Source organism: Bombina bombina, chromosome 2, assembly GCF_027579735.1.
Source record: "Bombina bombina isolate aBomBom1 chromosome 2, aBomBom1.pri, whole genome shotgun sequence".
NCBI lineage: Eukaryota > Metazoa > Chordata > Amphibia > Anura > Bombinatoridae > Bombina > Bombina bombina.
The window spans coordinates 267,991,585-268,016,664 of record NC_069500.1 but is presented as its reverse complement, the minus strand read 5'-3'; the positions used below and the strand labels follow the sequence as shown (position 1 = coordinate 268,016,664).

The 25,080-nt window shown below is 36.1% G+C and overlaps 1 long non-coding RNA gene across 1 annotated transcript; it reads right to left on the bottom strand.

Moving 5' to 3' along the window:
* Positions 1-23,832: 23,832 nt before the first annotated feature.
* On the bottom strand, positions 23,833-24,291 carry LOC128647751 (uncharacterized). The gene is made up of 3 exons (XR_008400404.1): positions 24,173-24,291; positions 24,006-24,071; positions 23,833-23,924 (listed from the first exon to the last, which is right to left on the bottom strand). It is a non-coding gene; the product is annotated as an uncharacterized LOC128647751 (long non-coding RNA).
* Positions 24,292-25,080: the final 789 nt, after the last annotated feature.

Here is a 25,080-nt window from a genome sequence, read left to right as displayed (position 1 = left end):
AAGGCTAGGGGTGTTTAGACTCGGGGTAAATGTTAGGGTGTTAGGTGCAGACTTAGGAAGTGTTTCCCCATAGAAAACAATGGGGCTGCGTTAGGAGCTGAACGCTGCTTTTTTGCAGGTGTTAGGTTTTTTTTCAGCTAAAACTGCCCCATTGTTTTCTATGGGGGAATCGTGCACGAGCACGTATTTGAAGCTGGCCGCGTCCGTAAGCACCGCTGGTATCAAGAGTTGCAGTGGCGTTAAATATGCTATATGCTCCCTTTTTGGAGCCTAACGCAGCCATTCTGTGAAATACCAGCGGTGATTAAAAGGTGCGGGGGAAAAAAAGCACGCGTAGCTAACGCACCCCTTTGGCCGCAGAACTCTAAATCTAGCCGAATGTATTGTAAGTAAATAAGCTATTTAACAGACACTAATTGATTGATATATACATATCCATATAAGCTTGTGAAAAACTTTTGTACTTGATATTCTTTACTACTATTCCATTTTGTATGACTTGTATATTGTACTACTTATGCGCATGTCCAATTCTGAACTGCAGATAACTTTATTAATGTAAGGCATTGCCTATCTAGTGTGATATATATATATACTTTTATGAAATACTACTACTATCTCACTGTATTATTGTATTGTCTTTTTGTCTGTGTGTACATTTGAAAAGCTCTATTCTCCTATATGTCTATTTATTTGTTTGTCTTCTGTTTATAGTTATAAAACTCCGACTGATATTAATGTAGATAGCTAGTTGAATTACTTATTAGAAGCCATTTAGGTACAAGGGTTTGTCTCTAAAGATATATCTAAAAAGAAATATCTAAAAAGAAAAAGAATTGTCAAAAGGCGAGGGATACTAGAAGATAAATTCCTACTACTTTTTGTCCAATTTAATGTGGAAGTAATCAGCTTTCAAAAACCTAAAACCTAAATATTAGTTCCAGAGATCCTTTGTAATATAGGATTGATACAAGGTTAATATTACTAATAGATTACTATCTGACAATATGCATATGCAAATAGATATGTGTATATATATATATATATATATATATATATATATATATATTGGGGCAAAAAAGTATTTAGTCAGCCACCAATTGTGCAAGTTCTCCCACTTAAGAAGATGAGAGAGGCCTGTAATTTTCATCATAGGTATACCTCAACTATGAAAGACAAAATGTGGAAACAAATCCAGCCAATCACATTGTCTGATTTGGAAAGAATTTATTTGCATATTATGGTGGAAAATAAGTGTTTGGTCACCTACAAACAAGCAAGATTTCTGGCTCTCACAGACCTGTATCTTCTTCTTTAAGAGGCTCCTCTGTCCTCCACTCATTACCTGTATTAATGGCACCTGTTTGAACTTGTTATCAGTATAAAAAAGACACTTGTCCACAACCTTAAACAGTCACACTCCAAACTCCACTATGGTGAAGACCAAAGAGCTGTCGAAGGACACCAGAAACAAAATTGTAGACATGCACCAGGCTGGGAAGACTGAATCTGCAATAGGCAAGCAGCTTGGTGTCAAGAAATCAACTGTGGGAGCAATAACTAGAAAATGGAAGACAAACAAGACCACTGATAATCTCCCTCGATCTGGGGCTCCACGCAAGATCTCACCCCGTGGGGTCAAAATAATTACAAGAACGGTGAGCAAACATCCCAGAACCACACGGGGTGGCCTAGTGAATGACCTGCAGAGAGCTGGGACCAACGTAACAAAGGCTACCATCAGTAACACACTACGCCGCCAGGGACTCGGATCCTGCAGTGCCAGACGTGTCCCCCTGCTTAAGCCAGTACATGTCCGGGCCATCTGAAGTATGCTAGAGAGCATTTGGATGATCCAGAAGCGGATTGGGAGAATGTCATATGGTCAGATGAAACCAAAGTAGAACTGTTTGGTAGAAACAACTCGTCGTGTTTGGAGGAGAGAGAATGCTGAGTTGCAACCAAAGAACACCATATCTACTGTGAAGCATGGAGGTGGCAACATCATGTTTTGGGGCTGTTTCTCTGCAAAGGGAACAGGACGGCTGATCCGTGTACATGAAAGAATGAATGGGGCCATGAATCATGAGATTTTGAGTGCAAACCTCCTTCCATCAGCAAGGGCATTGAAGATGAAACATAGCTGGGTCTTTCAGCATGACAATGATCCCAAACACACCGCCCGGGCAACAAAGGAGTGGCTTCGTAAGAAGCATTTTAAGGTCCTGGAGTGGCCTAGCCAGTTTCCAGATCTCAACCCCATAGAAAACCTTTGGAGGGAGTTGAAAGTCTGTGTTGCCCAGCGACAGCCCCAAAACATCACTGCTCTAGAGGAGATCTGTATTCAGGAATGGGCCAACATACCAGCAACAGTGTGTGACAACCTTGTGAAGACTTACAGAAAACATTTGACCTCTGTCATTGCCAACAAAGGATATATAACAAAGTATTGAGATGAACTTTTGATATTTACCAAATACTTATTTTCCACCATAATTTGCAAATAAATTCTTTCCAAATCAGACAATGTGATTGTCTGTCTGGATTTGTTTCCACATTTTGTCTCTAATAGTTGAGGTATACCTATGATGAAAATTACAGGCCTCTCTCATCTTCTTAAGTGGGAGAACTTGCACAATTGGTGGCTGACTAAATACTTTTTTGCCCCACTGTATATATACAGTATATATAAAATAAAAAAGTGATATACAGGCACCCTCTTTGACAAGTTAAAACATGAGCTTCTTTATTGGTTACAATAAACCCAAAAATTTTCTTTCATGATTCAGACAAAGAATATAATTTTAAACAACATTCCAATTTACTTCTTTTATATAATTTGCTTCATTCTTAGTTAACAAAATAGCAATGCAGCCACCAATCAGAAGCTACTGAGCCAATCTAGATATGCTTTTCAGGAAAGAATATCAAGAGAATGAAGCAAATTAGATAATAGAAGTAAAATAGAAAGTCGTTTAAAATGGCATTCTCTATCTGAATCATGAAAGAAAAAAATTGGGTTTAATGTCCCTTTAACCCTGTATATGCATGTTCATAAAAGAGATCTGCACATTGAGAATCACATATATATATATATATATATATATATATATATATATATATATATATATATATATACAAATGTATGCAAGTAAATATAACAGAAAAGAAAAATAATAAATAAAAAATGAAATAATGTAAGTAGAACATAATGGAACATTAAACAATATAATGGTAAACACTTGATTAGAATATCTGGGCATAAATACTGGGAGAATATGAGTGCCTGTATTAGAGTATATGTAAATGTGGGCATGTGAGCTAAATGCAGAATGCTCCAAAGAAAACACAAAAACTTTATAGATAATGCACCAATATATTTCCATATTGATTGTGTAAACTACAAGCTCTAATTGTTTCATATTCAGAAAACTCAACTTATCAAAGCAGACGGGGTCTCCTTATTCAAACAATATAATATAAGTGAAGACCACTAAATCTAAAGTAACAAGGACAGTATGATAATACCTTACTCACCCTATCAATGATTTCCAGTAGAGTGTAGTATACCGGCAATTAAATAAAAAACCAATCAAAGTTCACTCCCAATAAATTATGACATGGTAAACACTGTTATACCCTTGAGGGATCCTGCTCCATAGGGTAAATATCCAGTATGCCTCTCGTTTGAGTACTAACTTAGTAATGTCCCCACTTCTTCTGGGGGCTTTGACATGCTGTATGACCATCCATCTAAGTGATGAGCTATCATTGTGGTGGTCAGTGATAAAATGTTTTGCTAAGTCAGAACTGTGCTTCGATCTTTTGATGTCTGATAGATGTTGACGAATCCTCTCTCTTACTTCACGAATGGTACATCGTACGTACTGCTTGTTGTTGCAGCTACACCAAATGAGGTAAACTACGTTTTTGCACCTGCAGTTTACACAAGTGGCCACAGAATACTCCTTGCCCATTGTCAAGCTCACAAAATTGGCCTTTCTTTTGATGTAGCTGCAAGGAATACAAGGTCCATAGTCGCACCTGTACATACCCTATTTTTCAGCCACACCCTCCCTTTGCTCTTTTTGCTCAGTTTGCTCGGGGATAAAATATTCCCTATGGTTGCTCCTCTTCGATAAGAGAACCGGCAACCACGCTCAACCATGCTACATATCAGCTGTAAGCATAGGTAAGTGCTTACGTATGATCTTCCACACTTGTTCATAGTCAATAGAGTACTGAGTGACAAAATAGGCTGAGTATTCCTTATTGATTTCCTATTCCTCTCTGTATCTCTTAACAGTACTGTTCTGTCCATACCATCTACCTCCGTTTTTGCACTCTGTATGGTCTCTATATTATAACCTCGCGCTATTAGCCTGTTGACCAAATCCTGGCTTTGTCTTTTACAGTCAGTCTCATCAGAACAATTTCGCTTAGTGCGGATAAACTGACCCTTGGCTACAGAATAAGGTACCCTCTTAGGGTGGCAACTTCTGCCATGTAGCAGAGTATTGCCTGATATGGGCTTCCTATAGATAGTTGATTCGACCGAATTGGTGTTAGTATCTGCAATCAAGGTCATATCTAAATAATGAATTTTAGTCTCATTATATTCGAAAGTAAACTTTAACCCCCATGGGTTCATATTAAAAAATTCAATAAAGTCCACTGCTCGTTCTCTTCCTCTTGTCCATATAAAGATGAGATCATCTATAAAATGATGATACATTTTGATGTCTTTATAGAAGGGATTACCCTCTCCAAAAATGTGGGTAGCCATAGCCTCCCACCACCCCATTTGCAAATTTGCATAAGAGGGTACAAATTTGGCCTACATGGCCATGCCGTGAATCTGTTGGTAACAGGTGTCATCAAAAGAAAAATAATTGTGAGTCAGGAGAAAATATGTCACTGAGAGTAAAAAATCAAACTCTGTTGAATAATTAGTTTTAGTGGTAAGAAAATATCTGATCACTTCTATTCCCATATCATGTGGTATGGACGAATAGAGAGATACCACGTCTATAGTGAGCCAACCATAACCCGTATACCAATCCAAGTTTGACATCTTCTGGAATAAATGCTTAGTGTGCTTTAGATAGCTAAATAGCTTCTACACTAGTGGTTGGAGGATGCTATCGAGCCATTCCGAGAGTGGGTCAGAGATATACCCTATACCGGATACAATTGGTCTACCCTTCTCTGATTCAAGAGACTTGAGGCAGTATGTAAAATATAGGGGTTACTGGGTTGTTCACCATCAAAAAATCAAAGGCCTAAATAAAGCCCATCATCAAGCAGGGATGCTAATTCCAACTGGAATCTACAAATGGGATTACCAGGTAGTATTCTGTAATCCTCACTGTTGCATATTTGCCTTAAATTTTCATTAAGATAGGAATTGACATCCCAAACCATTACACTCCCCCCTTTATGCGCTGCCTTAATCACCAGATCCTCATTCTTTTTTAATGTGTCCAGGGCAGCCCTCTCCTCCTTAGATAGGTTTAGAAATCTTTTTTGTTGCTGGGTAGACAATTTAACTAAATCTGCTTCAATTCTTCTCTGAAAGCTGACCGAAATGTCTCCTTTACTCTGAACAGGATAGAAGACCAACTTTGGTCTGAAGCCAGTATGAGAATTAATCCTAACCTGTTCCAAAAGACCTAAAGTGTACACGTCTCTCTCCTCTGAAAATTCCAAAAACCACCTGATAACATTTACATATACTCTAATACAGGCACTCATATTCTCCCAGTATTTATGCCCAGATATTCTAATAAAGTGTTTACTATTATATTATTTAATGTTCCATTATGTTCTACTTACATTATTTCATTTTTTATATATTATTTTTCATTTTTCTTTTCTGTTATATTTACTTGCATACATTTGTATATATATATATATGTGATTCTCAATGTGACTGCAGATCTCTTTTATGAACATGCATATACAGGGTTAAGTGGGTACGGTTTTCAATCAATGTGTTTAGGTCACATGTGTATTTGTTTTGACCAGTAGGCTTACAGCATTGATTAAGGCTACCAAGCCAAAACATGTCAGACGTGTTCTGACTGTTGTACATGTGTAATTTTTAATGTGACCAATAGAGAAGCTCATGTTATAACTTGTCAAAGAGGGTGCCGGTATGTCACTTTTTTATTCTCTTTTCGTTTTCTCCTCATTACCGGGCACCTCTTATGGACTGTTATTACTGGATCCCATCATTTCATCCCTGATTGGCCTATTGAGGTCAGGTGTTCGTGATTGATATATTACACTAAATCTAAATAATGGCAAAGGAGCTACCTAGAGCTGTGGTGAGGAAGAAGTCTAGCAGTAAAGCTGTAAGGAGAGTACTAAGACGGAGGGAGCACTTTTATGAAAAAAACTGCTGCACGGACCCCAGAGGCGTGAGGACTATGGATTGGAGCTCAGCTGATATACCCAGATGATCGGTGAGGAACTGGTTGCCCGGGTAGTAAGCTGAGAGGATATGTATCCCATGAAGTCTGCAAGTGCCGGAAACTGGGGAGTCTGATACAGTCTGTGCCTTTTGGAATGTACCGCTTCACAAGTCTTGTTCTTGTACTGACCTATGCTGACATTCATCACAGTGTGTGTGCTCTGTATGCTGATTTGGGCTTGTCCACACGTGAGTAAGGAGTTATCAGGACCGGGCTGGAGCTGAGTTTACCATTTTTTGTTTATATATATATACTGTATATATATATATATATATATATATATATATATATATATATATATATATATATATGTCAAAGAAATTAGGCAGACACTCAGGAATCAATTTGAATCAAAGTTTCTTTACTATAGGCAGCAGCACATACAGAGCAACGTTTCGGGGTAAGTTACCCCCTCCTCAGGCTCAATACAAACAAATGCCAAATGTACATCTTATATAGCCAAATAGACCCACCCCCAATTAACAATTGTCAATTATGACATCATCAAAAGAAAGAAAATACAAAGAAAATACACCCCTTTTTTTGTAACATTCAATTAATAACAGTATACAACCAATCTCATATAATCTGATATTTAAGTATGACAAATCACCATTTCTCATGTCTCACTCTCTGTTAATACCTTAAACATATATCATACATATTTCATACATTTGAGATATTTATTGTTATGTTATTAATATTACTTTTTTTATTTTTTGTTTTTTTGTGTTTTTAATTATTTCTTTATTATTGTTACTTATTATCCTTTCTCTAACCTATAGCGTATTAAAACAGACCTGCCAAATGATATTCTCTATTAAGCCCCCTAGGATGTAATGTGCTAAGTCTATGTATCCACATAGCTTCCTTTTTTAGCAACATCCTTTCCCTGTCAAAGCCAATAGAACCTTTTGAAACTGAGTCAAGTATCATAAATCTCAACTGATTCACCTGGTGTCCCCTCTCAAAAAAATGAAAGGGGACCGGAAGGTGTCTCATTTTGGAGTTCCTAATAGTAGACTTATGTTGGGTGAGTCGCTCCTTGACACTCTGTGTCGTCTCACTGACATATAATAGTCCACACGGACACTTAATAGCATACACCACATAAGATGATTTACAAGTGAAATGGCCTTTAATATGAAAGATTTTTCCTGAATGGGGATGACTTATTGTATTACCCTTAATAATGCTATTACAATGAGAGCAGTTAAGGCAGGGAAAAGTCCCATTTTCAATAGGTCGAAAAACCCTTTGTACATTTTTCATGGATTTTACCTTAGCCCTAACTAATTGCTTACCACTAGAATTACCCTTTCTAAAAGAAGAAAAAGGTGGTAATTTAAACTCCCTAATTTCAGGCATAGAATCCCTTAGCATAAACCAATTTTTACAAATCACTCTATGTAATTTGACACTCATATTGCTAAAATTAGAAACAAAGGCCAATTTCTTAGACTCATCTCCATTTTGCTTAGGTTGAAGATTGATAGACTCTAATTCCCCACAAGAATAACCTCTTTCTTGAATATACACCGTATTGTTCCGAGTATAGGCCGCTCCTGATTATAGGCCGCACCCTTAAAGTTTGGTGCCATTTTAAAGAAATTTTAACACATTACTGCCTTTCATACACATTACTTCCTCCTCTTAACCCACTCAGCCTCCTTCCCCCACACAGTGCCCACTACTCACCCTATTAACTACCTACCTCACACAAGCCTCCCCTCAGCCCTCCACACCCTCTTAGCCCCCTTCTTCCTCAAACAACCCCCTCACAACATTTCCTGTTACAGTATCTCTCACGCTGTGTCAATGGTGATATTCTCTTTAGTGACCGGTTAACAGGCAAATGTACCCAGATTGCCCAGCTATTTCAAGGTAACAACTGTGTAACAGGTCCTGTTCTCTTACCTTCCCCCTTAACGGTTCATCATTACACACAACGATTAGGGAAAACAGGATAAGTGACAGTTGTCCCTCTAGCTGCTAGCTGTACCTCCAACAGGCTCTCACCAGCATCACTTTCTCTATGGACCTCTGCGGTTAACGTCTCAGAATTGTCAGACCCGCTGTGATATCACTGACTCTCCGGTCGGGAAACACTCCCACAGTATAGCTCCCAAACCACAATGAAAGTAGGGGGAGTTCACTCCCAAGCGTTGTGCTGGCGTGGTGGCTCAGAGTCCGGCTGTGTCCCAGATCTGGGCTCTTGCTCTCCTGCTTAAACTCGCTGCTCCTGAGTGCAGCTTTGAGTGTGGGGTCATGCAGATTGTCACTGCAGGAGCTTCGGTTGTTGGCGGCGGCCAGCGGTGTCTCCAGGAAGCCCAGTGTAACAGTCCGACTCTGATGACATCATCAAACTGCTGCAATTGATTGTGGTTGTCATGGATACCATGTCAACGCTGTTAGAGAGAGTGGGTCATAACCGGCAACAGTAGCGATCCAGTACTGATGTTATTGCACAAATTCTCCCTGAAACAAAAACCGCTCTTCAATCCAACACAGACAATTCAAGGTACTTACCTATACCAGTATTTTTATGGTATTTTGTGCAACATCCCGATTATAGGCTGCATCCCTAGTTTAAAGACTTACATTTGGGGAAAAAAGTGCGGCCTATACTCGGGACAATACGGTATATATATATATATATATGTATATATATATATATATATATATATATATATATATACATATTCAATATAAATTGACTGCAGAACATTTCAAACTTTAAATTTTTCATCAATTAAACATTATACTTAAAGGAATAGTCTAGTCTTCGTTTTCTTGGTATCTTTATATGAATGTAAGCTTAGGAGCTGGCCCATTTTTGGTTCAGCACCTGGGTAATGCTTGAAGATTGGTGGCTACATTTAGACACCAATCAGAAAGTGCAACCCATGTGCTGAATAAAAAATGGGCTCACTCCTATGCTTACAGTCTTGATTTTTCAAATAAAGATACCAAGGGAACAAATAAAAATTGATAATAGGAGTAAATTAGAAAGTTGCTTACAATTGCATGCTCTATCTGAATCATGAAAGTTTATTTTTGACTAGACTATTCTTTTAACTGCTTGTTTGGGAGACATTTACATGTGAGTTGCTACATCAATAGAAATTTGTATGCAGTTATGTAATATTTTGAATGATCTATTGTGGGGTTAGCGGTTGCCTTGCCTGGAGAATAATTATAAGTTCCTTCAAACTGTTTGATAGTTCTAAGGTTGAAACTTTTTATATCATAAAACTGAAGTTAGCAGCTCAAGTGCTACATGATTGTGGCCCTGGAAAACTCTACTGCTATTCTCATTCTCTTCTATTAAGCTCACACTTGCACAAATAGGGCCCCATTACATATGTGGTGTCGCCCAGATTACGAGTTTTGCATTATGGGTGAAAAAACAGTGTTATGGCTCTTATTCACTACCGCTGGTATTACGAGTTTTGTAGGTATAGCTGTACCGCACACTTTTTTGGCCGTAACGCAACGTAACTACCGCAGCTTTCAAAAAGTCCTTTTTCAATGGGACTTCCATAGCAATGGTATTACGAATTTGCCTGTCCGGCCAAAAAGTGAGCGGTACAGCCTGTAACTACAAAATCCGTACCGTAAACTGAAAGTCAGTAGTTATGGGTTTTGCGCTACAAATCCGTAACATAAAACTCATAACTAAAGTTCTAAAAAGTACACTAACACCCATAAACTACATATTAACCCCTAAACCGAGGCCCTCCCGCATCGCAAACACTAAAATAAAATTATTAACCCCTAATCTGCCATCAAACCCACACCACAACTACAAATAAAGTATTAACCCCTATATCCGCCAACCCCAACATCGCAAACCACCTAATAAAACTATTAACCCCTAATCCGCCATTAACCCACAACGCACACTACCTATTAAAGTATTAATCCCTAAACCGCCAAAGCCCACAATGCAATAATCCTATCAAAGTATTAACCTCTAAACCGTCAAAGCCCACAACGCAATAAACCTATCAAAGTATTAACCCCTAAACTGCCAAAGCCTACAACGCAATAAGCTTATCAAAGTATTAACCCCTAAACCGCCAAAGCCTACAACGCAATAAATCTATCAGAGTATTAACCCCTAAACCACCAAAGCCCACAACGCAAATAAATAATTAAATACTAAGCTCCCTAACCTAACACCCCTAACCTAACACCCCTAACCTAACACCCCCTAAATGAACCCAAATTACCTAAATTACAAAATACTAACTATTAAAATAAAAAAACTAACACTATTTATAGTGTAAGTATATATTAAAGGGACAGTCTAGTCAAAATTAAAATTCTGGTGTAGACTGTCCCTTTAAGCTACAATTACAGAAAATAAAAAAATCGAACATTACAGAAAATAAAAAAACAAGAAAATAGACGCACTCACTGAGACAGAACAATAGCTAGAAAAACTTCTGTGCTTGTCCACAAGGCCAGTGCCACTCAGGGTGCAGTCTCTTTTAGCACACTATGTTGATTTAAACTCTTGTGTGGGTTCAATATAAGTTAAAATGCAGTGTGGATTTTTAAGGATTCAGGACATCATGTGCAACTTTTGAAGTGGTTCATTACTGCCCTTAAAGGAACATTTCACCCTAATATGTTCTCCCCTTTTTCCCAATGCTCAATTTTACCTGCTGTAGTGTATTAAATTGTTTACAAATATCTCATTTACTTTTAAATCTGCATTTGATATAGCTGACTTTTCCTGTGGTATCCCTACCTATACTGAAAGTTTCTATACTCAAATATAGACTATAGAAAAAGCTGTGCAAACACAGCCAGCATAAGAAATAACTCTCCCAGTTGGAGGTAGGAGAGAGAGGCAATAAAATGTTAATTTTTAATTGTTCATTCTAAATATTGGGCTTTGGTATACAGACATAGATTATATAAATAAGCATGTGTGTATACAGAAAGGGATAAAATAAGGAAATCTGATTGCCCTGCTATCTCAACAGATGTTAATAGGTTGTGGTTTCAAAAAACAAAACCAGCTATTTCATGTACAAAAATAAACACACAAAAAACAATTTCCCATAGATTATATACTTTGCAGCTTGTATAACAAGTCATTGGCCACTATTTAACAAAGTCTGGTCCGCCAGACCCTGCTGAATACGGAGAGCAATACGCTTTTCGTATTCAGCATTGCACCAGCAGCTCACAAGAGCTGCTGGTGCGAGGTTTCAATCAACCCGATCGTACTCGATCGGGTTGAATTTCGGCGATGACTCGGCTCAGAGCAGGCGGACAGGTTATGGAGCAGCGGTCTTTGTGACCGCTGCTTCACAACTGCTGTTTCTGGCGAGCCTGCAGGCTCGCCAGAAACACAGGGCATCAAGCTCCATTCAGAGCTTGATAGATATGCCCCATTGGAATATTTTAAGGGGGAAAATGCTATACTCTATCCATTTAACAATTTCACAGCTGAATTAGTTTGGCATGTACTGGTTTTGCTCCCATCACTATATATTCTGTATGTGTATACAATACATATTAAAAGAAATGCCTCTTCATCATGATTTTACAAAGTTTGTTAGATTACACTATAGACACCTACATAAGATATCTATGTATGTTTGTACAATGTGTATAGATTTTCTCTTATACTCCATTATATAACCAATTGACAAAATACAGTGGTTATAGGGTGTTGGAAATCGTAAATGTTTTAAAATAAACAAGTATTATACTTGCCATGTTTTGTAAATGGTTAAATAAGAAATAGTGAACGAGGTGGGGGGTGGGAGTGGGCCTCTTTGCCTAAAATGCCCAGGCCTCTTTTTGGTCCCAGTCTAGCCCTGGGCATATACATAAATATTTACAGGGAACACACAGTTCCCATAGACCACAATGTAAAGGCACTTTTTAGTGGCAGGTTTTTTATTTTAACACCCCACGCCCGCCACTTTTAACCCCTAAAAACTGCCTAGTGCCGTAGTTTTCTTATGGGAAAAAATACTAACTATTTTTTTTCATAAAAAACTAAAAGACCCTTTTAGAAATTTCACTAAAGATCTGATATCTGATTAATTTTCTGAGCACTAATTGCTACCGCATGCTCGTGGTAGCAATAACCAGCCACTTGTAATGGCTGGTTATTATTTATTTTGCGCCCACCAATGAGCGAATTTGAACGTTTGCGGGTGCGTGATAAATTAGCGATCCACTTGTAATCTGGCCCTATATCTGTAATTAAATGGTCACAGCAAAGGATATAACAAATTAATTTACTTATCTATGAAATACATTCTTATATAGAACCATAGGACTATTCATGAAACGGACCTCTACTTATAGTGATTTAGATACTGAACATTTGGACCTTGGTAAAGGATGAGCTTCCTGTTTGGCTTTTTGCAGCCTTCTGCTCAACATGCAGACCTTATTATTATTTTATTTGCTTTTTTAATATTTACTTTCATCCTTTCCTTATTTCATTAGCCCTTTATTTTCATACTTTAATATTTTTAATATGTTTTTCCCTACTTGTTTTTATATCTTTTGCTTTCCATATGAAGGCTGATTTAACATATTGGCTATTGGAGCTACAGCTGGTAAGAATAGGGCTGCACAAAGGCGGATCTAGGTGGGGTTCAGCGCACCCAGGTTCAGAGGAAGACCGGTGGTGCTGCAGGAGGCCTAATATTGGATTACAACAAAGTTAAAATGTGGCTTTAACTGTGTGCACTGTAACGCACACTGTACAGCATGTGTTCGCTTATAAAATGATGATGGGGTCAATGAGAGAGGAGCTGCAGAGCAGCTTGAACTTGAAGTAAAGGAGTCAGTGAGACAGGAGGGCATGAGTTGTCAATGGCAGGCTGTCCTGTACCCTTAGAGCAGTAGAGCAATAGGCCAGGAGTCATCTACGGTATGCTGTTGTGTACCCCTAAAGCAGTAGAGCAGTAAAATAGGAGTTTTCAACAGTAGGCTGTCATGTACCCTTAGGGCAGCAGAGCAGGAGTCATCAATGTTAGGCTGTCATGTACCCTTAGAGGAGTAGAGCAGGAATCGTCAATGGTAGGCTTTCATGTACCCCATAAGCAGTAGAACAGGAGTCATCGACAGTAGACTGTCAAGTACCCTTAAAGGGACAGTCTTCACCAGAATTGTTAGTGTTTAAAAAAATAGATAACGCCTTTACTACCCATTCCCCAGCTTTGCACAACCAACATTGTTATAGTAATATACTTTATAACCTTTAAACCTCTGAATTTCTGCCTGTCTCTAAGCCATTATCACATGCTTTTTTATTTGCTTTTCACAACAGGGGAGTGCGAGTTCATGTGAGCCATATAGATAACATTGTGCTCACGCACTAATTGGATAAAATGCAAGTCAGTAGATAATAAATAAAAAGCCATGTGATCAGGGGGCTGTCAGAAAAGGCTTAGATACAAGGTAATCACAGAGGTAAAAAGTATATTAATATAACCATGTTGGATATAGAAAGTTGGGGAATTATCTATCTTTATAAACAATAACATTTTTGGAGTTGACTGTCCCTTTAAAGCAGTAGAGCAGGAGTTGTCAATGGTAGGCTGTCACTTACCCCTAAGGCAAAAGAGCAGACGTTAATGGTAGGCTGTCATGTACCCCCAGGGGCAGAAGAGCAGAAATTGACACCCATAGACTTGAATGAACCCTTAAAGAAGGCTTATATGTACCCCTAGAGCAGTAGAGCAGAAGTCATAAACGGTAGGCTGTCATATGTTTATGTATGTGTAATCAAAAATATTTGTTTAATTGTGTTTGACAATTTAGCATAATTGTATGTGTCCAAGTATGGCTATAAAGTCTGAATAGTTGTTCAAATATAAGTTGTCATAGTGTATACGAGCCATAACATAGCAGGGTTATAAACAATGTGCTACTCAGTATATCAGTGAATACTATCATATTATAAATATTTTATATCCACCTTATAGGGAGGTAAATTTATGAAATTACTTCTAGGCATTTATTGTGTGTTGTTGCCAAAAAATTGTATATATATATATATATATATATATATATATATATATATATACAGTATATATATAAAAACACATACACTCATATATATATATATATATATATATATACACTGTATATATAGACACACACATATACTGTATATATATATATATATATATATATATATATATATATATATATATATATATAAATTCAGCTAGAAAGAATCCTCCCACCAGGTGCATCTACCTGGGTGCAAATATAGCCAATAATAGTTCCAATAAATATTGCACTCTCAGGATTTGCATGAAAAAGGTCAGCTTTAATAGATGACGTTTCAGGGAGCTCAAGTCCCTTTCATCAGATCAAACAACAGTGAAAAAACATGTGAACATGTTTAAACTCGCTGCTCCTGAGTGCAGCTTTGAGTGTGGGGTCATGCAGATTGTCACTGCAGGAGCTTCGGTTGTTGGCGGCGGCCAGCGGTGTCTCCAGGAAGCCCAGTGTAACAGTCCGACTCTGATGACATCATCAAACTGCTGCAATTGATTGTGGTTGTCATGGATACCATGTCAACGCTGTTAGAGAGAGTGGGTCATAACCGGCAACAGTAGCGATCCAGTACTGATGTTATTGCACAAATTCTCCCTGAAACAAAAACCGCTCTTCAATCCAACACAGACAATTCAAGGTACTTACCTATACCAGTATTTTTATGGTATTTTGTGCAACATCCCGATTATAGGCCGCATCCCTAGTTTAAAGACTTACATTTGGGGAAAAAAGTGCGGCCTATACTCGGGACAATACGGTATATATATATATATATATATGTATATATATATATATATATATATATATATATATATATATATACATATTCAATATAAATTGACTGCAGAACATTTCAAACTTTAAATTTTTCATCAATTAAACATTATACTTAAAGGAATAGTCTAGTCTTCGTTTTCTTGGTATCTTTATATGAATGTAAGCTTAGGAGCTGGCCCATTTTTGGTTCAGCACCTGGGTAATGCTTGAAGATTGGTGGCTACATTTAGACACCAATCAGAAAGTGCAACCCATGTGCTGAATAAAAAATGGGCTCACTCCTATGCTTACAGTCTTGATTTTTCAAATAAAGATACCAAGGGAACAAATAAAAATTGATAATAGGAGTAAATTAGAAAGTTGCTTACAATTGCATGCTCTATCTGAATCATGAAAGTTTATTTTTGACTAGACTATTCTTTTAACTGCTTGTTTGGGAGACATTTACATGTGAGTTGCTACATCAATAGAAATTTGTATGCAGTTATGTAATATTTTGAATGATCTATTGTGGGGTTAGCGGTTGCCTTGCCTGGAGAATAATTATAAGTTCCTTCAAACTGTTTGATAGTTCTAAGGTTGAAACTTTTTATATCATAAAACTGAAGTTAGCAGCTCAAGTGCTACATGATTGTGGCCCTGGAAAACTCTACTGCTATTCTCATTCTCTTCTATTAAGCTCACACTTGCACAAATAGGGCCCCATTACATATGTGGTGTCGCCCAGATTACGAGTTTTGCATTATGGGTGAAAAAACAGTGTTATGGCTCTTATTCACTACCGCTGGTATTACGAGTTTTGTAGGTATAGCTGTACCGCACACTTTTTTGGCCGTAACGCAACGTAACTACCGCAGCTTTCAAAAAGTCCTTTTTCAATGGGACTTCCATAGCAATGGTATTACGAATTTGCCTGTCCGGCCAAAAAGTGAGCGGTACAGCCTGTAACTACAAAATCCGTACCGTAAACTGAAAGTCAGTAGTTATGGGTTTTGCGCTACAAATCCGTAACATAAAACTCATAACTAAAGTTCTAAAAAGTACACTAACACCCATAAACTACATATTAACCCCTAAACCGAGGCCCTCCCGCATCGCAAACACTAAAATAAAATTATTAACCCCTAATCTGCCATCAAACCCACACCACAACTACAAATAAAGTATTAACCCCTATATCCGCCAACCCCAACATCGCAAACCACCTAATAAAACTATTAACCCCTAATCCGCCATTAACCCACAACGCACACTACCTATTAAAGTATTAATCCCTAAACCGCCAAAGCCCACAATGCAATAATCCTATCAAAGTATTAACCTCTAAACCGTCAAAGCCCACAACGCAATAAACCTATCAAAGTATTAACCCCTAAACTGCCAAAGCCTACAACGCAATAAGCTTATCAAAGTATTAACCCCTAAACCGCCAAAGCCTACAACGCAATAAATCTATCAGAGTATTAACCCCTAAACCACCAAAGCCCACAACGCAAATAAATAATTAAATACTAAGCTCCCTAACCTAACACCCCTAACCTAACACCCCTAACCTAACACCCCCTAAATGAACCCAAATTACCTAAATTACAAAATACTAACTATTAAAATAAAAAAACTAACACTATTTATAGTGTAAGTATATATTAAAGGGACAGTCTAGTCAAAATTAAAATTCTGGTGTAGACTGTCCCTTTAAGCTACAATTACAGAAAATAAAAAAATCGAACATTACAGAAAATAAAAAAACAAGAAAATAGACGCACTCACTGAGACAGAACAATAGCTAGAAAAACTTCTGTGCTTGTCCACAAGGCCAGTGCCACTCAGGGTGCAGTCTCTTTTAGCACACTATGTTGATTTAAACTCTTGTGTGGGTTCAATATAAGTTAAAATGCAGTGTGGATTTTTAAGGATTCAGGACATCATGTGCAACTTTTGAAGTGGTTCATTACTGCCCTTAAAGGAACATTTCACCCTAATATGTTCTCCCCTTTTTCCCAATGCTCAATTTTACCTGCTGGAGTGTATTAAATTGTTTACAAATATCTCATTTACTTTTAAATCTGCATTTGATATAGCTGACTTTTCCTGTGGTATCCCTACCTATACTGAAAGTTTCTATACTCAAATATAGACTATAGAAAAAGCTGTGCAAACACAGCCAGCATAAGAAATAACTCTCCCAGTTGGAGGTAGGAGAGAGAGGCAATAAAATGTTAATTTTTAATTGTTCATTCTAAATATTGGGCTTTGGTATACAGACATAGATTATATAAATAAGCATGTGTGTATACAGAAAGGGATAAAATAAGGAAATCTGATTGCCATGCTATCTCAACAGATGTTAATAGGTTGTGGTTTCAAAAAACAAAACCAGCTATTTCATGTACAAAAATAAACACACAAAAAACAATTTCCCATAGATTATATACTTTGCAGCTTGTATAACAAGTCATTGGCCACTATTTAACAAAGTCTGGTCCGCCAGACCCTGCTGAATACGGAGAGCAATACGCTTTTCGTATTCAGCATTGCACCAGCAGCTCACAAGAGCTGCTGGTGCGAGGTTTCAATCAACCCGATCGTACTCGATCGGGTTGAATTTCGGCGATGACTCGGCTCAGAGCAGGCGGACAGGTTATGGAGCAGCGGTCTTTGTGACCGCTGCTTCACAACTGCTGTTTCTGGCGAGCCTGCAGGCTCGCCAGAAACACAGGGCATCAAGCTCCATTCAGAGCTTGATAGATATGCCCCATTGGAATATTTTAAGGGGGAAAATGCTATACTCTATCCATTTAACAATTTCACAGCTGAATTAGTTTGGCATGTACTGGTTTTGCTCCCATCACTATATATTCTGTATGTGTATACAATACATATTAAAAGAAATGCCTCTTCATCATGATTTTACAAAGTTTGTTAGATTACACTATAGACACCTACATAAGATATCTATGTATGTTTGTACAATGTGTATAGATTTTCTCTTATACTCCATTATATAACCAATTGACAAAATACAGTGGTTATAGGGTGTTGGAAATCGTAAATGTTTTAAAATAAACAAGTATTATACTTGCCATGTTTTGTAAATGGTTAAATAAGAAATAGTGAACGAGGTGGGGGGTGGGAGTGGGCCTCTTTGCCTAAAATGCCCAGGCCTCTTTTTGGTCCCAGTCTAGCCCTGGGCATATACATAAATATTTACAGGGAACACACAGTTCCCATAGACCACAATGTAAAGGCACTTTTTAGTGGCAGGTTTTTTATTTTAACACCCCACGCCCGCCACTTTTAACCCCTAAAAACTGCCTAGTGCCGTAGTTTTCTTATGGGAAAAAATACTAACTATTTTTTTTCATAAAAAACTAAAAGACCCTTTTAGAAATTTCACTAAAGATCTGATATCTGATTAATTTTCTGAGCACTAATTGCTACCGCAAGCTCGTGGTAGCAATAACCAGCCACTTGTAATGGCTGGTTATTATTTATTTTGCGCCCACCAATGAGCGAATTTGAACGTTTGCGGGTGCGTGATAAATTAGCGATCCACTTGTAATCTGGCCCTATATCTGTAATTAAATGGTCACAGCAAAGGATATAACAAATTAATTTACTTATCTATGAAATACATTCTTATATAGAACCATAGGACTATTCATGAAACGGACCTCTACTTATAGTGATTTAGATACTGAACATTTGGACCTTGGTAAAGGATGAGCTTCCTGTTTGGCTTTTTGCAGCCTTCTGCTCAACATGCAGACCTTATTATTATTTTATTTGCTTTTTTAATATTTACTTTCATCCTTTCCTTATTTCATTAGCCCTTTATTTTCATACTTTAATATTTTTAATATGTTTTTCCCTACTTGTTTTTATATCTTTTGCTTTCCATATGAAGGCTGATTTAACATATTGGCTATTGGAGCTACAGCTGGTAAGAATAGGGCTGCACAAAGGCGGATCTAGGTGGGGTTCAGCGCACCCAGGTTCAGAGGAAGACCGGTGGTGCTGCAGGAGGCCTAATATTGGATTACAACAAAGTTAAAATGTGGCTTTAACTGTGTGCACTGTAACGCACACTGTACAGCGTGTGTTCGCTTATAAAATGATGATGGGGTCAATGAGAGAGGAGCTGCAGAGCAGCTTGAACTTGAAGTAAAGGAGTCAGTGAGACAGGAGGGCATGAGTTGTCAATGGCAGGCTGTCCTGTACCCTTAGAGCAGTAGAGCAATAGGCCAGGAGTCATCTACGGTATGCTGTTGTGTACCCCTAAAGCAGTAGAGCAGTAAAATAGGAGTTTTCAACAGTAGGCTGTCATGTACCCTTAGGGCAGCAGAGCAGGAGTCATCAATGTTAGGCTGTCATGTACCCTTAGAGGAGTAGAGCAGGAATCGTCAATGGTAGGCTTTCATGTACCCCATAAGCAGTAGAACAGGAGTCATCGACAGTAGACTGTCAAGTACCCTTAAAGGGACAGTCTTCACCAGAATTGTTAGTGTTTAAAAAAATAGATAACGCCTTTACTACCCATTCCCCAGCTTTGCACAACCAACATTGTTATAGTAATATACTTTATAACCTTTAAACCTCTGAATTTCTGCCTGTCTCTAAGCCATTATCACATGCTTTTTTATTTGCTTTTCACAACAGGGGAGTGCGAGTTCATGTGAGCCATATAGATAACATTGTGCTCACGCACTAATTGGATAAAATGCAAGTCAGTAGATAATAAATAAAAAGCCATGTGATCAGGGGGCTGTCAGAAAAGGCTTAGATACAAGGTAATCACAGAGGTAAAAAGTATATTAATATAACCATGTTGGATATAGAAAGTTGGGGAATTATCTATCTTTATAAACAATAACATTTTTGGAGTTGACTGTCCCTTTAAAGCAGTAGAGCAGGAGTTGTCAATGGTAGGCTGTCACTTACCCCTAAGGCAAAAGAGCAGACGTTAATGGTAGGCTGTCATGTACCCCCAGGGGCAGAAGAGCAGAAATTGACACCCATAGACTTGAATGAACCCTTAAAGAAGGCTTATATGTACCCCTAGAGCAGTAGAGCAGAAGTCATAAACGGTAGGCTGTCATATGTTTATGTATGTGTAATCAAAAATATTTGTTTAATTGTGTTTGACAATTTAGCATAATTGTATGTGTCCAAGTATGGCTATAAAGTCTGAATAGTTGTTCAAATATAAGTTGTCATAGTGTATACGAGCCATAACATAGCAGGGTTATAAACAATGTGCTACTCAGTATATCAGTGAATACTATCATATTATAAATATTTTATATCCACCTTATAGGGAGGTAAATTTATGAAATTACTTCTAGGCATTTATTGTGTGTTGTTGCCAAAAAATTGTATATATATATATATATATATATATATATATATATATATATATATATACAGTATATATATAAAAACACATACACTCATATATATATATATATATATACACTGTATATATAGACACACACATATACTGTATATATATATATATATATATATATATATATATATATATATATATATATATAAATTCAGCTAGAAAGAATCCTCCCACCAGGTGCATCTACCTGGGTGCAAATATAGCCAATAATAGTTCCAATAAATATTGCACTCTCAGGATTTGCATGAAAAAGGTCAGCTTTAATAGATGACGTTTCAGGGAGCTCAAGTCCCTTTCATCAGATCAAACAACAGTGAAAAAACATGTGAACAACAGCACAATATATACAGCACAGCAAACACATACCTCCCATTGGGCTAGATTACGAGTCTTGCGTTAGGGTTAAAAAGCAGCGTTGAGAGGTCCAAATGCTGCTTTTTAACGCCCTCTGGTATTACGAGTCTTGCAGGTACAGGTGTACCGCTCACTTTTTCTCCGCGACTCGAGCATACTGCAAATCCCCTTACGTCAATTGCGTTTCCTATCTTTTCCATGGGATTTGCCTAACGCCGGTATTACGAGTCTTGGAAAAAGTGAGCGGTAGACCCTCTCCTGTCAAGACTCCTACCGCATTTAAAAGTCAATAGTTAAGAGTTTTATGGGCTAACACCGTAACATAAAACTCTTAACTAAAGTGCTAAAAAGTACACTAACACCCATAAACTACCTATTAACCGCTAAACCGAGGCCCCCCCACACATCGCAAACAGTTAAATAAAATTTTTAACCCCTAATCTGTCGTCCGGACATCGCCGCCACTGTAATAAATATATTAACCCCTAAACCGCCACACTCCCGTATCGCAAACACTAGTTTAATTTTATTAACCCCTAATCTGCCGTCCCTAACATCGCCGACACCTAACTACATTTATTAACCCCTAAACCTAAGTCTAACCCTAACCTCCCCTAACTTAAATGTAATTTATAATAATCGGAAAAAAATTACTACAATTAAATAAATTATTCCTATTTAAAACTAAATACTTACCTATAAAATAAACCCTAAACTAGCTACACTATAACTAATAGTTATATTGGGCTCCATTTATCATTGTTTGGAGAAATCCGACTTTCAGTTCTCCAAGAAGTTCTCCGCAGCTCGCCCTCTGTGAGGCGCACTTGTGCGCCAATATTTATTAAAAAACTGGTCGTATTATACCGCTTTTTTCCAAAGTCGAGATGCGGCGTGTTAATGATAAATCTCGACTATATTTACCATTCCATCATCGTAAAAAAGCGCATATTTTTGGTATTTTCCTTTTTTATTACTGGATATAGCCATTCTTTTTATTAATGTTATAATTGTTGTAATTTAAGGTTATATAAACATTTATATTTGTAATATGAATTGAACAAATTTCTATATTATTATTCTTTTTGTGTTTTTTTTACAAACCACAACCTTTTACTACTATTCCACGTTATTTTTAACAGATGGCTTCCATATTACAAAGTAATTTTTTTTTGGTTTATCTACTTAACACACCGCATGCAGACCTTTTTCTACTATTCAACGTTATTTTTAACACATGTCTTACTTATTACAAAGTCATGTGTTTTGGTTTCTCTACATTACACACCCCATACAGACCTTTTAGGCCTCCGTTTATCATGATAAATGGAGCCCATACTATTATTCCACTTTATTTTAACACGTTTCACATATTACAAAGTCCTTATTTTTTGGTTTATCTACTTTAGACACCCCATACAGACCTTTTACTATTATTCTACGTTATTTTAGCACATGTCTTACAAAGTCTTGTTTTTTTGTCTTTTGTTTAGCTATTTTAGACACCCCATGCAGACCTTTAACTATTATTCCTTTTGATTTTCAACACGTCTTTTATCTTTACCAACTAATTTGTTTTTCTCTACCTAATTTACACAACCCCTCTAGACATTTCACTACTATTCTTTTCAAATTAACGTCTTACATTGACCTAATCTTACACTTTCATTGATAAGATGTTTCAATTCATTGATAAGATGTTTCAATATATATTACACAATAACGACAATTGTTTATATTTGTTAAATAATATATGCATTTATTCTGTATATAAAATAAAATAAAAAAAAATGTTGCTAGCACATTCATAAATTTTTTAATAACACATAAATGAAAAATTTACATGTTTTCATATTTCAGCCTCATTTTCCTGACTGCTGAGTAACTGCTTATCAGTCCAGTTTCAGCTTTAAGCAGGACTTCAAGGAGCTCTTTTTTGCTTAATACAAATTTTTCATCATCCGGAACTAAAAAATAAAAAATATATATATTTATATTAAACATATATTTTGATTATTTTGAATAGCATTTATAGACATGAGAGTAAAAAAAATATCTGTCAATGGAATTACCAACAGCAATAACATATATTTATTCATAAATGCTATAACACTTACCCCAGTTATAATATTGAGGTGACTGAGAGTCTTCATCGTGTACCTCTAAGTTTATTAAATTTTGTTGAGTTTCTTCAAAAAACAAAATTTTGATTACAATGTATTGATACTGTAATTTTAAAATATATCTATCTTACACAATATTTTTCTCTCTATCTATGTTATCTTTCAATTAATTTTATTTCTATATTTAAATCTGTCTTTTTTGATCTATATACATATATCTATCTGTCGATATATATATATATTACATATATCTATCTATCTATCTATCTATCTAGATATATTGATCTATATATATATATATATATAAATATATATATATATATTGATATATATAAAAAAATATGTGTTTGTGTTTTTATATATATATATAGATATATATATATATATATATATTTTTTTTTTTTTGTTTTTAAAAAAAATATATACACATATTAATAAAATTGATATATATATATATATGTATATATATATATATATATATATATATGCATACATATCTATTGTTTTATATATATATATATATATATATATATATATAGATATATATAGATATATAGATATATATATATATAAATATAATGTTTGTAGAATAGATATATCAACATAAAAAAAATAAAAAATCACCTGATGTTCCTTGATGAGCCTCATCTTCTTCATGGCCCTCCTCGTCCTCTTGTTCCAAATGTTCTTCATCTTGTTCCAAATGTTCTTCTGACTCTGTAGGCTCTACATGTCCTAAAATTATTATTACAAATAAATTTATATTTATAAAATATATATGTTAAAGAAATCTCAAAGAATTTTTTTTTAGATTACCTTCAATGTTATCGATATCTTCTTCTCCTTGCTCATCCATTGCATTATTATTTGGAGTGCTATTATCTATAGCATTATAAAAAAAAATAGTTAAAAGATAAATTTACTTTAATACCTGTCTTTGAATTTTTTTTTCTTTCTCGAAATTACAGTTACATTTTTTATACCTGTGTCTTGAGTCCTATCTTTATCCATAAAAACTGTGGGCAATGGGTCTGATTCCCCTTCAGAACTAGAATTGGTATCAATGGGAAGAAGGTACCTTGGAGCTCTTCTTCTTTTGACTATTAAATAATATAAAATACAAAATTTGTGAAAACATATTCTTAAAAATCCAAACACACAAAAAAATTTGTCTGAAAATCCTATAAAAACTTGATTCATTCACACTTATCTGCAGGCAATGGTAATCTTTTAATCCTATTATTGTTTAACTTGTTTATCTTATTGAAAATATTCCAATTAAAAACTATACATTTTTAATACTTAAGATTATATAATTAAACTATATTTATATCTATATTGCTTACATTTTTTAAGATAACTCTTTATCAAAGTGCGCATTTTAGATTGCCTCCGGTACAAGTCGTTATATCTTTTCAGACATTGTTTCCTCGTTCGTTTTTGCCCAGAGACTCTCCTTACTCTTCGCACCATTTCACAGAGAATTCGGTTTCTTGTGTCCTGGTCCAAAGTGAAAATCCCTTTCCTTTTTTTTGGAAAATATTTATCCATAGTGTAAGAAATAATCAATAATTCTCCAATAGAGAACTTCTTGGATCGTGGCATTTTCTAAATATTATTCAATCTCTACTCACTGACGGGACTAATTTTTTTTTTTTAAATGCGCAATTTTGTAAGCTAATACCTATTTTTACAAATAGCACTCAATTTGGATACATATTTTGTAAAATATTATCAAGAATCGTATTTTAGTATACAACTTGATGTTTTTTTTTATCCATTTTAATAACAATGAAACATTGTATAGAACTGCGCCACAACAGCACTATTTTTTGGGCAACATTAACAAATGTTACATGTATCCGTTGATAAGGTGAAATAAAATTAAAGA